The following is a 13,332-nucleotide window of genomic DNA, read 5'->3' on the forward strand; positions in this document are numbered from 1 at the left end:
CCTCTCATCGACTTATTAAAATGTCATCGGTTAGAAAGTCATACGAAATATCCCTTAGCTTCTGATCAGTAAAACTCCGACCTTTTTTTCGAAAGCACCAAAGATGAAACACTTAAATATAAATTTGAATTTGAATGTGGACACACATTGATATTTCGAAACCAAACAGCTTCGCGATAACTGTATCCAAAGTACAGCCGTAATGTGAATAGTATTACAGATGTTGAGTGATACTCAGTGAAGATAAAACCATGTCCAATGTTCCAATTTTATCTGATATTAACAGGTGACTCTTCATTAACAAATTCTCATCCAAATATTCATACTGGTTCAGCATGTATTTCATGGTGAGCTTAAAACAACCTGAACGCACCTCAGTAGGATGTAGATCTTTCTTCATCCCTAATTACACTTTTACTCTTTTGAGAATACTCTATCTAGTATTCTGTAATAGTCATCCATTGATGTATTCGCCTGGGTAGAACACTAGTGGCAACCACTTGGCATTCGAAATCGTTTGCCTCAAAGGGGACTTTTGAGTTAAGATTATGATAACCAGGTGGAGCATAGTTTCAAGTGTTCTGCACGACAGTCTGATCAGAAAGTGCTGATGCATAATATGATGCTTCGTGTTACAGAATTTAAAATCCATCTTATGGAGCAGTTATGACATTCTTTTTGTCCGTGTGGTCTAACCATAATGATTATGATTATCATGTTTGGTTTGTGCAGCCAAAAAGACTTTACACCCTTTGTGTAGCGTTGTGCAATACCACTAATCCGATCCCTGTAGACGCTTTGATAGAGTTCATGAGAGTTTGCTTCAAAATACAGCTTCCGGAATTTCCTTATATCCTTTTATTCCTTTGGAATCTTACAAGGTGTGTAAGATTCCAAAGGAATAAGTGTGTCTTTCTTGAGTGTTCCTTCGCTGATATAGCATCCGGATATAAACGTGAGGATAGTTTGAATGATTCGATTTTACACTTCTGTCACGAATAAATATAAACGAGTGATGGCAGAGTTGATAAAGTATGCCTAACTCTTTTTGAAGGAAAGGTTCTTCACATGGTACTGAGTGTATACAACTATATTTTCTAAGGGTGTTATAAAAGATGTGAAAAAACTGTTCTAATGAACTGCAGTAATGAGCAGGATGAAAAGGTTTCGCGCAGTGTAGACCACATGTGACGACAGGGAAAAAAAAAAAATATATATATATATAATAGTGCAAACCTATTACTTCTTCTGCCACGGCTCGGACACATTGACAACGCATGCAACTGAAAAGAAACTGAGAACAAATATATACTCTTATTTTCACAGTATTCAATTTCAATATCTCCACTATCTGTGGTTCTGAAATATACAGTATATGTTTTTAAAAGTGTTACTTGGAACATTTCTAGAATGGAATTCAGGTTTGTTGTAGTTACGGCTTTCTTTCTTAAACTACGAAAACCTTTTTGATTGATTCGAGCCAATTCACAAGACGAAAAATATACGAAAATTTAAAAGAAACTTTTTATGACTGTAGTTTGATAGAAAGAAATTTTATGGTTTTGACCCATGTAGAAGAAAAACAACTCTTACACTCTCGTATCGGAATTGGATACGAAGAAACTTATTTATTTCTGAATTTGAAAACGTCCATTCGCAATGTAAAACGGTAAAATTTTGTGGACAGTATTAGTTTTGAGATGCCATATTCTGAGTTCTATATGGAAATTCGATTCGTAATCTTTTAGGAGCCTTTGTTTTATTCCTGCATGAAATGCACGTAGTTTCTAGCTATTTTATCTGCCATAAAAAGTATATTTTAATATATTGTTTTTTCCATGCTTTTATATGCGAGTTTCTCACTCGATACTAAATTATTGAAAGGCATCAATGTCAACAATTCAGCCTAAGGCTTTTGGATTTTTATGCTCGAATTTTATAACCTACATGACGTGCGCGTTTTAGTGTTTCCTCAGGTAATGTTCTACGTCATATAAACGAAGGGCTTTGGAATGGAGATTTCAGACTAATTTCGCCACTGAGTTAGTCTTATGAGTCACAGAGACAGGCTTCAAATTTGAAAAGTTATAAAAATTTTTAAATGCATCATTATCGATTATTTTTTTAACTATAATAGAAATATAGCATGTGTGATTCATATATTAGCATATGAATCACACAACTCATGCAAACAATATTTGTTTTCTTTTAGAGTATTTGATTTTAGTCGGCAACTAGGAGAACTTCCTCTTCTCAACCTTTTTTACAGCGGGTTATCGAGTCAGGTGATCCTTGACACAGGCATTTTTCCAAAATCTAGTATTTAATTTAACCTGACTGTAAAACTCCATCTATTTCAGTCAATAATATGCAGTTAGGGTTTAGCTCGCTCCACCAGGTGGCAACAGTTGTCTCTCCCGTGCCTATTGCAATAACTTATTATTATTTCGTACGGGGTTTCTGCCTTTCCTCCCCCCCCACGTCTCTTAGGATGGGTTCAGCCCACCTAATGAGAGATTAAATATGGATTTCATGACTGTAGATCCGCGTCTGTGTTCACAGGGCTGGTTAGCCTGTTCTGAGGGATGAATTCCTCCCGTCATGGAGGGGAATCGAACCCAGTTCTTTCCGACCAAAGGGCTTCGTCTATACCGACTGAGCTACGGAGGTTCTATTGTAATAATTGATAGTATGTATTGTAATAATAAATGTAATACCTCACCGATCTTTAAAGAAATAGTTAAAAGTCTCACTTACTCCCTTTGAAACATAAAAGAGTTAGTGCAATTAATTGTTTATTTTTACAGTATTCATGTTTTAAAATAAGTTTACATAAATATAAACATAATCAAACCTATAAATAATTTTGCAGTCATCTCAATCTTCAATGCCATTTTAGTGACTTCGGCAAAGACTCGTTCAAATATTATTTTTGACTATTTATTTTTTATATGTTTAAGATTTCATCCATATATAGAAATAAAATGTTGCGATTCATATGAAATGCCAAATACAGTTTTATTGCTAAGGTGATCCTTCTATAAGAGAGTATATTCATATATACACGGTGGTGCCAACCTATGCATAGGTATAAAGTAATGTGACTATATTATGTACTTTAATAATTAAAATATTTAATTATTAATTAAATATTTTTATTATCACCCACACTATTCAACATGTGCATTAATGATGTTCATAACATGGCCATAAGAAGTCAAATATTTCAGCACGCAGATGACACCGCACTACTAGTAATCCACACAGACATCAACACGGCTCTTTGCAAAGCACAACAAGACCTAAATGAAATCACAACATACTTTCACCAAAACGCAATTCTAATCAACGGCACCAAAACACAGATGTTGATAATACACAACCCAAGAATCATGCGCCCCGCACCATTATCGATACACTATCGCACATAACGTTGCATTAACAACAAATATACCTGCAAATATCCCGAAATCAAACCTGTAACACATGCATAATACCTTGGTCTCTATATAGATTGCCACCTTAAATGGATAAGACATATAGAATACTTACATACCAAACTCTGAATCATCGCAGTAAAACTCTTCCAAGTAAAAGACATTATTCCATCCAACATAAAAAAAAAAAAAACTCCTATATCACGGTATCTGCGAATCCCTACTCAGATACGGTATAACAGTCTATGCAAACACATCAAACAGCTGTCTAAGAAAATTAGAAACATTATACAGGAAAATTGTGTCAACAGTGATTTGGACACCTTACACACAACAACCAATATCTGACCAGCACATGGCGACACATAGAATCCTGAGCATCAAAAACCTGAAACACTAAATGACATTAACAAGGAATTACTTCAACATCACCTATCGAAACAAGATAGGCACATATCGTATAACACGACCTATAACAACTCTCTACATCCCTACACCCTTCAACAATTCATACGGCTCTTTTGTGAGATCACATCAGATACCAACGCGACTCAACAACCTACCAAGAAATTTAAAACACATAGATAACTACAGAACATTAAAAAACGAACTCTGGAAAATAAACCAACAAAGTTAATACACCATTAACACTAACATCACAAATCACCAGAATCCAACGCCTACAGCCCATGCATAAACAGTAACAACAACATAAATAGTGAAGGCTAAATCCCACTCTCTTCATAAAAGCTAACCCAAGCTTTGAAGTAGGTGGGATTAACTTGCTTCACCCATCTACACGTAATCCTTATAATGAAATGCAGAAATGTAACAAAACTGTTAGTAAATTACATAACAATAAAGTTACTGAAGATATTGATTATTATGTGATAATATCATTAATATAATATTACTATGTAACATGAAAAAAATAATGTAAAAAATTATACTTATTATTAAAAAATATGTAAATAATGAGTTTACATTGTATGTTTGTGAGAAATAGGAAATATAATATTTTAATTGCACATGTATAAATACTGTTGTATAATCACTCTTTATCAAACTTTGAAAAAAAAAAGTAAACTAATACATGTAATATTATATAACTTGTGTAACTTTGAACTACATAATTGTAAATTATGACTGTGATTGTTATTTTAAAAGATAGCAAAAAAAAATTATGTTATCATCATTATTATTAAAATTTCATTATATGTAGCACTTAGTGCTGAACCTTGTAAAATAATATACTGAATGTTACTCAAGATGATAATTGTATATGTAAATATTTGAGAGATCAATGAAATAAAAATTATTATTATTATTATTATTAACTAATTGTTATTATTATTATTATTCACTCCGATTATTATCGGAGGGCGCTGTGTAAGCATACGCACTGGCGCACAGTAATATCTCTGCTCCCGTTTTTTATAGTTTTAAAGTAGTTCCAACTCCGGTTTTTAATTTGAAAGTGTATCCAAGTAACTTTACTTGCCACGCCGAAGACAGTGATATAAAAATCACTTAAATTGGCTAAGAAGAAACCAAATTTTGAAGTGCTGAAAAGTGAACAGAGAGGACCGTGGTCAATAACGAGCAAAGACAAAGGACGTCGCCATCTTTACAATCACACTGCAGTTGTTCAAGAGAAGAAAGTCATGAATTACATCAAATGCCTGAAGGATTTATCGTCCGACGGAAATCATATAACCTGTAGGAAATGCAGTAGGATTCTACGCTTTACATGTGCCGGCTTTTCAGAAACAACATTACAACGTGAATCCAATGCAACACCCGAGGAAAGGAAGAGCAAAGGAAGAACAAAGAAACGCACCTAAGGCAGCCACCTACGACGCAGCCGATTATACCGGATGCAAAATCAGACGACGAACTGAACAGGCAAAAAAATACAGGTGAGTCCTATAATTTCAACTCTTTAAATATACTAATAGAAAACGGTCTAGAAAATATAAAAGCTAGCTTCGTAGATCTTGTACAAGAACTCCTTGACAAACAGAACGAACAAACAACAAAAAATCTAGTGAATATGAAAATTTGGTCAAACATAATAATTTAGCAGCGATGGAAGTATTGCAAACGGTAAAATACATTAAAATCAGCATTAACGCACTAACTGACAGGCAACACAATTTGATGAAAGTGACATCCGAACTCCATCAAGAACTTCATTCTCTAAAAGTACAATACGAACGTTTAAATCAGCAACAACATAAAGAAAATCTTGTCATAAACGGTCTTCCTGAAACTGCACCTACAGAAAACCTCAGAGACGTAGTCTTAAAATTAGGGCATGCAATTGATATCCCCATACAGCTTAACTACATTCAGACTGTAAATCGGATTCCTAGGAAGAGCAAAAAACAAAGCTTGCCACGACCTGCACCAGTCATAGTTCGCCTTACAAGTCTACAAGAGACAATCTCATAAAGCCAGCAGAAAGAAAAACGTTGCCAAGGTCTTGAACGCATTGCAAGACAACACACCAATCTTCCTATTCGAATAATTAACGCCATACCGACCAGAATCTGTTGTACTAAGCAAGAAAAGCAAAAACAGAAAAACAATTACCAATTTTTGTGGCTCAGAGATGCCAAGATATTCTTGAGGAAGTCACAAACTCCAAAGCCGTACAAATTAAAAGCTCAGAAGACATAGAAAGACTGCCACAGTGAAAAAAAAAGTATTGTAATTAGTTCAAAAAGAAGACCACAATAAAAATGAATGTGAACCATCAAGACAGATGCAATAACACCAGACAGACCTTTCAGATCATTCCTTTGACCTCTCAAACGTCAGCCTACTTCCAACACAGCAATCAAATCAATAAAAAATAACTAACCGTTGTCATCCTCATATATGCTCAATAAAAAGCTCCGAGGATGCAAGCTGAGACATTACATCTCAACCGAGATCAACAGAAAGAAAAGAAAAAAAAAAGATATATTTAGTATAGTGAAGTACTGTAGTTACAGCGCTTAAATATATTAAAAGAAAAATTGTAAAATATATATAACTTATTGTTATACTATAAACGCTGTTAAAAATGTAATCTTATTCAAATGCAAACTATAAATTACCATCTATAGTAACTATTATTAACACATTATACAAAAAACGGAAAATTTGTATGAAATTCACTGTTAAAAAAATTATTATTATTATTATAAAGGATTTATATATTATTATTGTTGTTTGATTTATGTGATACATTATGAAATACAAATGTGCACAGTAATTTGTATACTGAATTTTTGTAGTCATAAAAATATAACAATTATGCTTTAATAGTATATGTAAATAGGCTGTATAATAACAAACTTTGATGTTGATATTGAATTATTATTATTATATTATACTTATTATTAATTTATATGTTGTAAAATATATGTAGTATATATATATATATAATATATATAAGCAATATCGAATCATTTTAGCACAGAAGTTGGTCCCTCCCCCCCCCCCCGAAAAAAAAACTTTTTTTTTTTTGGGTGGGGAATGCAAATTAACATGCAGTCATATTTCCTTTTGTTACTATGATCTACAATAGTAAGTTATCATTGTGGTATTATTATTATTACTACTAATACATGAATTATCCTGTTATATATTATTCTGTTATATTGTCCTGTTATACAACAACTCTCTACATCCCTACACCTTGTTGTACATTATACAAATTATAATAATATTAGTTAGAATCTGATCTTGAATCTCATGAAAGAAAATGTAGCATTATTGCTTAAATTTTGATTATATATATGTATGTAATCTATTTGAAACAATAAAATATTTAAAAAAATAATTTCTGATAAGTGCGAAATAAATTCAAATGTACAAAATCATCTTAAATATTTTACTAAAATTTTATATTAATATTTCATTAATTTTAAATCTTACATTTAATGGGACATTATTAAACGTGGTTGGAAGAATTTAGTGTAAAATTTTAATAACACTTTATGTACTTCGTAAACATAAATGAAGTAATGATAAAAAATGTATGCTGATTTATGTATTATTTATTTAACTTTCTGCACGTAGCGAATATTGCATTGAATATAAGAACTATTTGCATTGAAAAGAAAATGTGATAGTATCACCCAAATTGTATATTTGTAAATATTCTGTATACGCCAAGAGGATAATAAACTTTGTCCATTTAAAAAAAATATTTTTTTTTCAGGATCCTGAGCCTTAAAGACCTGAAACACTGCATAACATTAACAAGGAATTACTTCAACATCGTATAACACGACCTACGACAATTCTCTACATCCCTACACCCTTCAACAACTCATACGGTTCTTTTGTGAGATCACATCAGACACCCATGCAACTCAGCAACCTACCAAGAAATTTAAATAATTTAAAGATAACTACCGAACATTAAAACACGAACTCTGGAAAATATACCAACAAAGTTAACATACCATTAACAACAATATACACATCACAAATCACCTGCATCCAATGCCCCTACATCCCATACACAAACAGTAACAACAACATGAATAGTGAAGGTTAATCCCACTCTCTTTATAAAAACTAACTTAAACTTCGAAGTAGGTGGGATTAAATAGTCTCACTCATCTGCTCGTAATCCTCATAATCAAAGACTGCAGATTATGTAACAAAACAGTCATTAAGATGTATAACAATAAAGAAGATTACTGATATATAAAAAACTGTATATGTAAATAGGCTGTATAATAATAAGCTATGATACTGATACTGAAAATAAAAATTATGTACATTTATATTTAAAAAAAAATCAATGCACTCTACATTTTGTACTGAACAGAAAATGTAATAGTATACAACTTTATTGTATATATGTAAATGTTCTGTATGATGATAAATAAACTGTTATTACAATTAAAAAAAAAATATATATATATATACAGTATATATATATATATATATATATATATATATAACATTCTGTACTAAACCGAAGTTATATGTGAATAGCTTGTATCATAACGATAACACTTTGTCAAACTTAAAAAAAAGGATATATATATATATATTCCAGCATATGATCATGTTGTCTACCTTGTGTAATTGTGATCTATTATTTGCAAACGATTACTGTGATTGTTCTTATTCTGTTATATGAATTTCGAATTGTGAAAATTATAAAGACATTAAGAGAGAAATATATAACGTAAGAGATTATAGTACAGTTACCTAAATATTATAAAATATATATGCCATTTCTCTGAGAGGTAATAAAAAGTGATAGTAAAGTGATAAAAACTTATTGTAAAATGTAGAGATGTTAAGTACAGAACTGTAAAGTTGCAAAATTGTTAAGTTTAATGTTCATATGATTATAAAGCAGATGCGTATAACGTTATGATGTGAAAGTACTTGAATACTGACATGTATATAATGTAAATAAGCAGGTATGAATAATAAAGTTGATGACTTAAGTGGGAAAAAATTATAGTAATCATAGTGATATATCATTGATGAAACTATTTGCAGAATTTCGTGTTTTAAATTCATTAAGTATACTTTGCAACGCTCTTGAATCGTGTAGACATAACTAACTCCTTTTTTTTCTTTCCTTGCGCCAGACCTCAGAGAAAGGAGATCGGGGGAGCATAAATTTTGTCTCCATAAAGAAATCAGAGCAATTGTCATTTTGAGATTTTGTGTCCAAATGTTTTGATAATTTCAATGCGATTCCAAACTGAGTAGCTAACTTTCAAATAAAAGATACACATATCTTTATGGCAAAATCATCGTTCTGGCAACCTACCTTTTTATTCATATTTCTCATGTATCACATCATTAAGAGACAGCATTATAACATTCGAAATCTAACCTCTCGAAGGTTTCTGCTGAATCCTACCATTTTTCATTTTTATTGATCTTGTTATTATTGAGTTTTAGGTCCATGGCAAAAATAAAACTGCATTCACAAACGATAAGAAGCAGCAAACATGGTTTACAAAAGAACGCAACACAAATCACATCACATTTTATGTGTTAATAAACAAAAAATAATAACGTAATATGTTATTATTAAAGGAAAGTAAAGATTTAATATAAAATTAATTAGCTAACTTAAATGCTATTTTAAATAACTTAAACAATTTTAATATTTTAAAGATTTTAAAAATATTTATAAAATTGCCAAACCACCATTTAAAACTTGTGTTATCTGTAATATAAAAATTAACAGATGGCAAAATTTATTAGCAGTTGTTGATTTGCATGAGACTGCTCTTCGTAGTTTGGATGCCACTTGACATTTTAATGATGTTAGTGTTTAGGCTTGATTTCAGGGAGTAGAGTGGTTCTGCTTGCTGTTAGGTTTTTGCCTGAGTGGGATTTAGAGGGATAGTAGATCGCGCAGACAGATGGTTTTTGAGAGTGGTACTCCCACACACCTTAATAGTACCTCATCTCTCTCTCTCTGCTATGGTAGAATGCATTTGCTTGTCGAATGTTCGATATATTTAGGCAGCACAGTATATAATCTTGTCTGTTGAAATGTCCTTAGAGAGTAAAAATGAGTAGTACTCATTGATGAGAACGAGTCGGAGAGCGGTATCTCGTTCTACTGTAAAGAAAATAAAAACCATATCTGAGTTTTTCTTAAAACTCAGATATGGTTTTTATTCCATATTTTAAGTCCACGATGAGAATTCACATATATAATTGTTTTCATAGTTGGTCAGGTATTTTAAAAATTAAAAGTTCAAGTGTGTCCAGATTCGAATAAGTGAGAATTATTTGTCTTCTCATCTAAATCTTATAAATATTAATAAAAATCAAAAAATCTCCATCAAGAGAATCACTTGTTTAATATCATTTCATATAGGAAAATCTTTGCGAACTGGGATTTGCTAATAATGCCAGTTATAAAAGAATGTATAATCTATTGTATTATATACTGCTACAACAGACAAATAATATGGTATAAGAAATGGCTTTGTCGGGAAGCTTTTGTATCTCATTATTCTGTCTGCTATCGTTTTGAAATCCAATTTTGCTAAAATATATTTAATTACTTCACAGCTCATACAGTGTGGGAGATTCATGAATAAAGAAGTCGGCAGTTTATTATTTATACCTAAAATATTCCCAGTGTAGCAAATTTTGAGCAAAGTCAATCCACAACAGAAAACGGTTGGACAGAGAGATACAAGAACTCGAGAAGTGATCACATAAGTAAACCAAAATGATTTATAGCCTAGAAGATTTTATATGGATTCACTTATAAAATGTTCTTATCATTTTTCAGAGAAGGAAAATATAAATATATAAGAAAACTAAAATATTTAGTTTAGTTTTCTTTGAGAATCTCTTCCAAATTTGTCTTTTCCTGTAATCTCTGTCGACAGTGACTCGCGCACTTTGTACTGTGCATATAGAAAAGGATGTAGTGGTTGCTTAGCAACTATCACTTCCGGTATAGCTCGTAAGTCACTTCTGTGTAGGAAATGTTAATACGGTAGCTTTAAAATGATGAATTCTCCTTCGAACACGTCTATAAGGAGGGGAAAGAAAATGCACGAGACTTCATTAAAATCGGATTAATATTTGCTTCACAGGTTCGAGAAGTTCAAGAACTGAGCATTAATGAAATTGAAATTGTACACAAGTTATAATGTCCCATTAAATGTAAGATTTAAAATTCATACTAATTTCTCGTCATATTCGTGTTTAATCTCTTCGTCAAGCTTTTATAATCTGTCTAGGATTTAAATAATCCATTAGATAACCTGGCCAAGTGATGTTTTAATTATCTTGAAAGTCGTAGGTAATTTTGCTTCTCTGAGCGTACGTTACTAAACGAGAATGTTTTATTTGGCGTGGTTTATGGAATCCATCATCATCGCTTCGAATGAACGTGGTAATCATCTTACGGAACATTTTCTACAAGACCATCTTTCACCCCGACCTTTGCAAAATACCAATATAATGTTTTTCTAAATCAGCGCTGCAAGTTACATAATAATAAAAATAAATAAAAGAGGAGAGAAAAGAGTCGTTAGTAGGGAGAATTTAACTCTCTCTCTCTCTCTCTCATACATACAAGAACAGCCCATTTATCAGCTTAGATAATGAAAGATATTCGGGAACTCTTATGCTGTGAAGAGAATGTGGTCATCAGGTAGGAATTAATATTGATGAACTGAATTCTGATTTTATGTAAAAAAAAAAAAAAAAAAAGATTATTTTCTGAAAGGTCGCATTGCAGTGCTTTCTCCTGCTCAGAGAGAGAGAGAGAGAGAGAGAGAGATCAACACTTCTATTAATCTTGTTTTCGATACCAGGCAATTCATTATTCATGCCGTACATGGTAAATGAAGAATGCCTTGTGATTATGTGTAACATGCAAGTACATCCAACATCGAAATATTTCTAAGAAAAAGAGCTTCTTCCGAATTCCTGATAAAATTTCTAAAAATTTCTACAAATCCTCCAAATCATTTTGAATTTAGTTAGTAAATTTAGACCTCATTTGAAGTTAATTCAAATGAGGTCTAAATTTACTAACTAAATTACTAACTAATAATTTAATATATATTAAATTATATATATACCTTAAACTAATAATAATTTATTTCGGATAATGCAATAAAATGAAATGGATTGGAAATGCAATGAGAAAATGAACTAAATTATATATTTTGTAATTATTACATTTAGAAATTATCCTATTTAAAATTTCAAATAACAGTTAGAATGTGAAAATGAACTACCTTATATATATATAAAAAATTAGAATATAAATTATATTAAATTATAATATTAAATGGGAAAAAATTCAATACTACTGCTACTACTACTACTACTACTACTACTACTACTACTAATAATAATAATAATAAATTATATATTGCTCTGCTATGTATGTATGTATGTATGTATTTATTCATAATCCTACATAAATTCATTACTTACAAAAAGAATTATAATAATTTTATTGTAATAAAATTCTATAATAAAATTATTATTATAAAAATTTTATTATAGAAAATGCAATGTGATAAATTAATGCTGTTTAATAATTTATATATATATATATATATATATATATATATATATATATATATATATATATATATATATATATATATATATATATATATATATATATATATATATAACGCATTGTGTACTTTAAGAAGTTTATTATTATCATTTTATCACAAACATTAAATATCTTATTAACTAAAATTCTACTTTTATTATATATAAGTCATTTATTAAGAGTTAACTGTTATTCTTTTGATTACTATTATTTTATTACATTCTAAATAGTGCGATTGATAAAATTACGAATGAACATCAACAGACTAATAAAATGCCTATTTTATACTGTATTTAAATGCTTATTGATAGCATGAGAGAGTGTGTGTAGAGACCCAGGGTAACGGATGGCAATGCTAAAGCCAGTGAAGTTTTAACTGAGGCTAGGCTATTGCCGTTACTCAGCCATGAATAGAGCTTTTAGCTCGATAAAGACCCCATCCACACATTTTCTCCAATCAGATGAGGGAATAAAATGTCAAGAACTCAGTCCATCTCAAAAAAAAAAAAAAAAAAAAAATCGATACCACTGTTCATACACTGTTACTACAGCAAGAAAGTTAGCACTATTATTAAATAATCAATATTACTAGAGTAAGTAAATTAGCATAATATTTGATGTTTTAAACAAGAATAAATGAAATAAAAAATATTTTAAATAGTCGCATATTTCCTTCCAGTGTGTAAATAAGTCGACTTCAATAAAGGAGTGTTGTTCTTTTCTCATCATTCACTATGAGAAAAATAAACGGACATACGCTATTAAGGAATGGGACAGTGTTAGAACCTTGTAATTTTGTTCTTATGGTAA

This window comes from Typopeltis vanoorti, chromosome 8 (genome assembly GCF_054136105.1).
Source record: "Typopeltis vanoorti isolate ZY-2024b chromosome 8, IOZ_Tvanoo_1.0, whole genome shotgun sequence".
Classification (NCBI taxonomy): domain Eukaryota; kingdom Metazoa; phylum Arthropoda; class Arachnida; order Uropygi; family Thelyphonidae; genus Typopeltis; species Typopeltis vanoorti.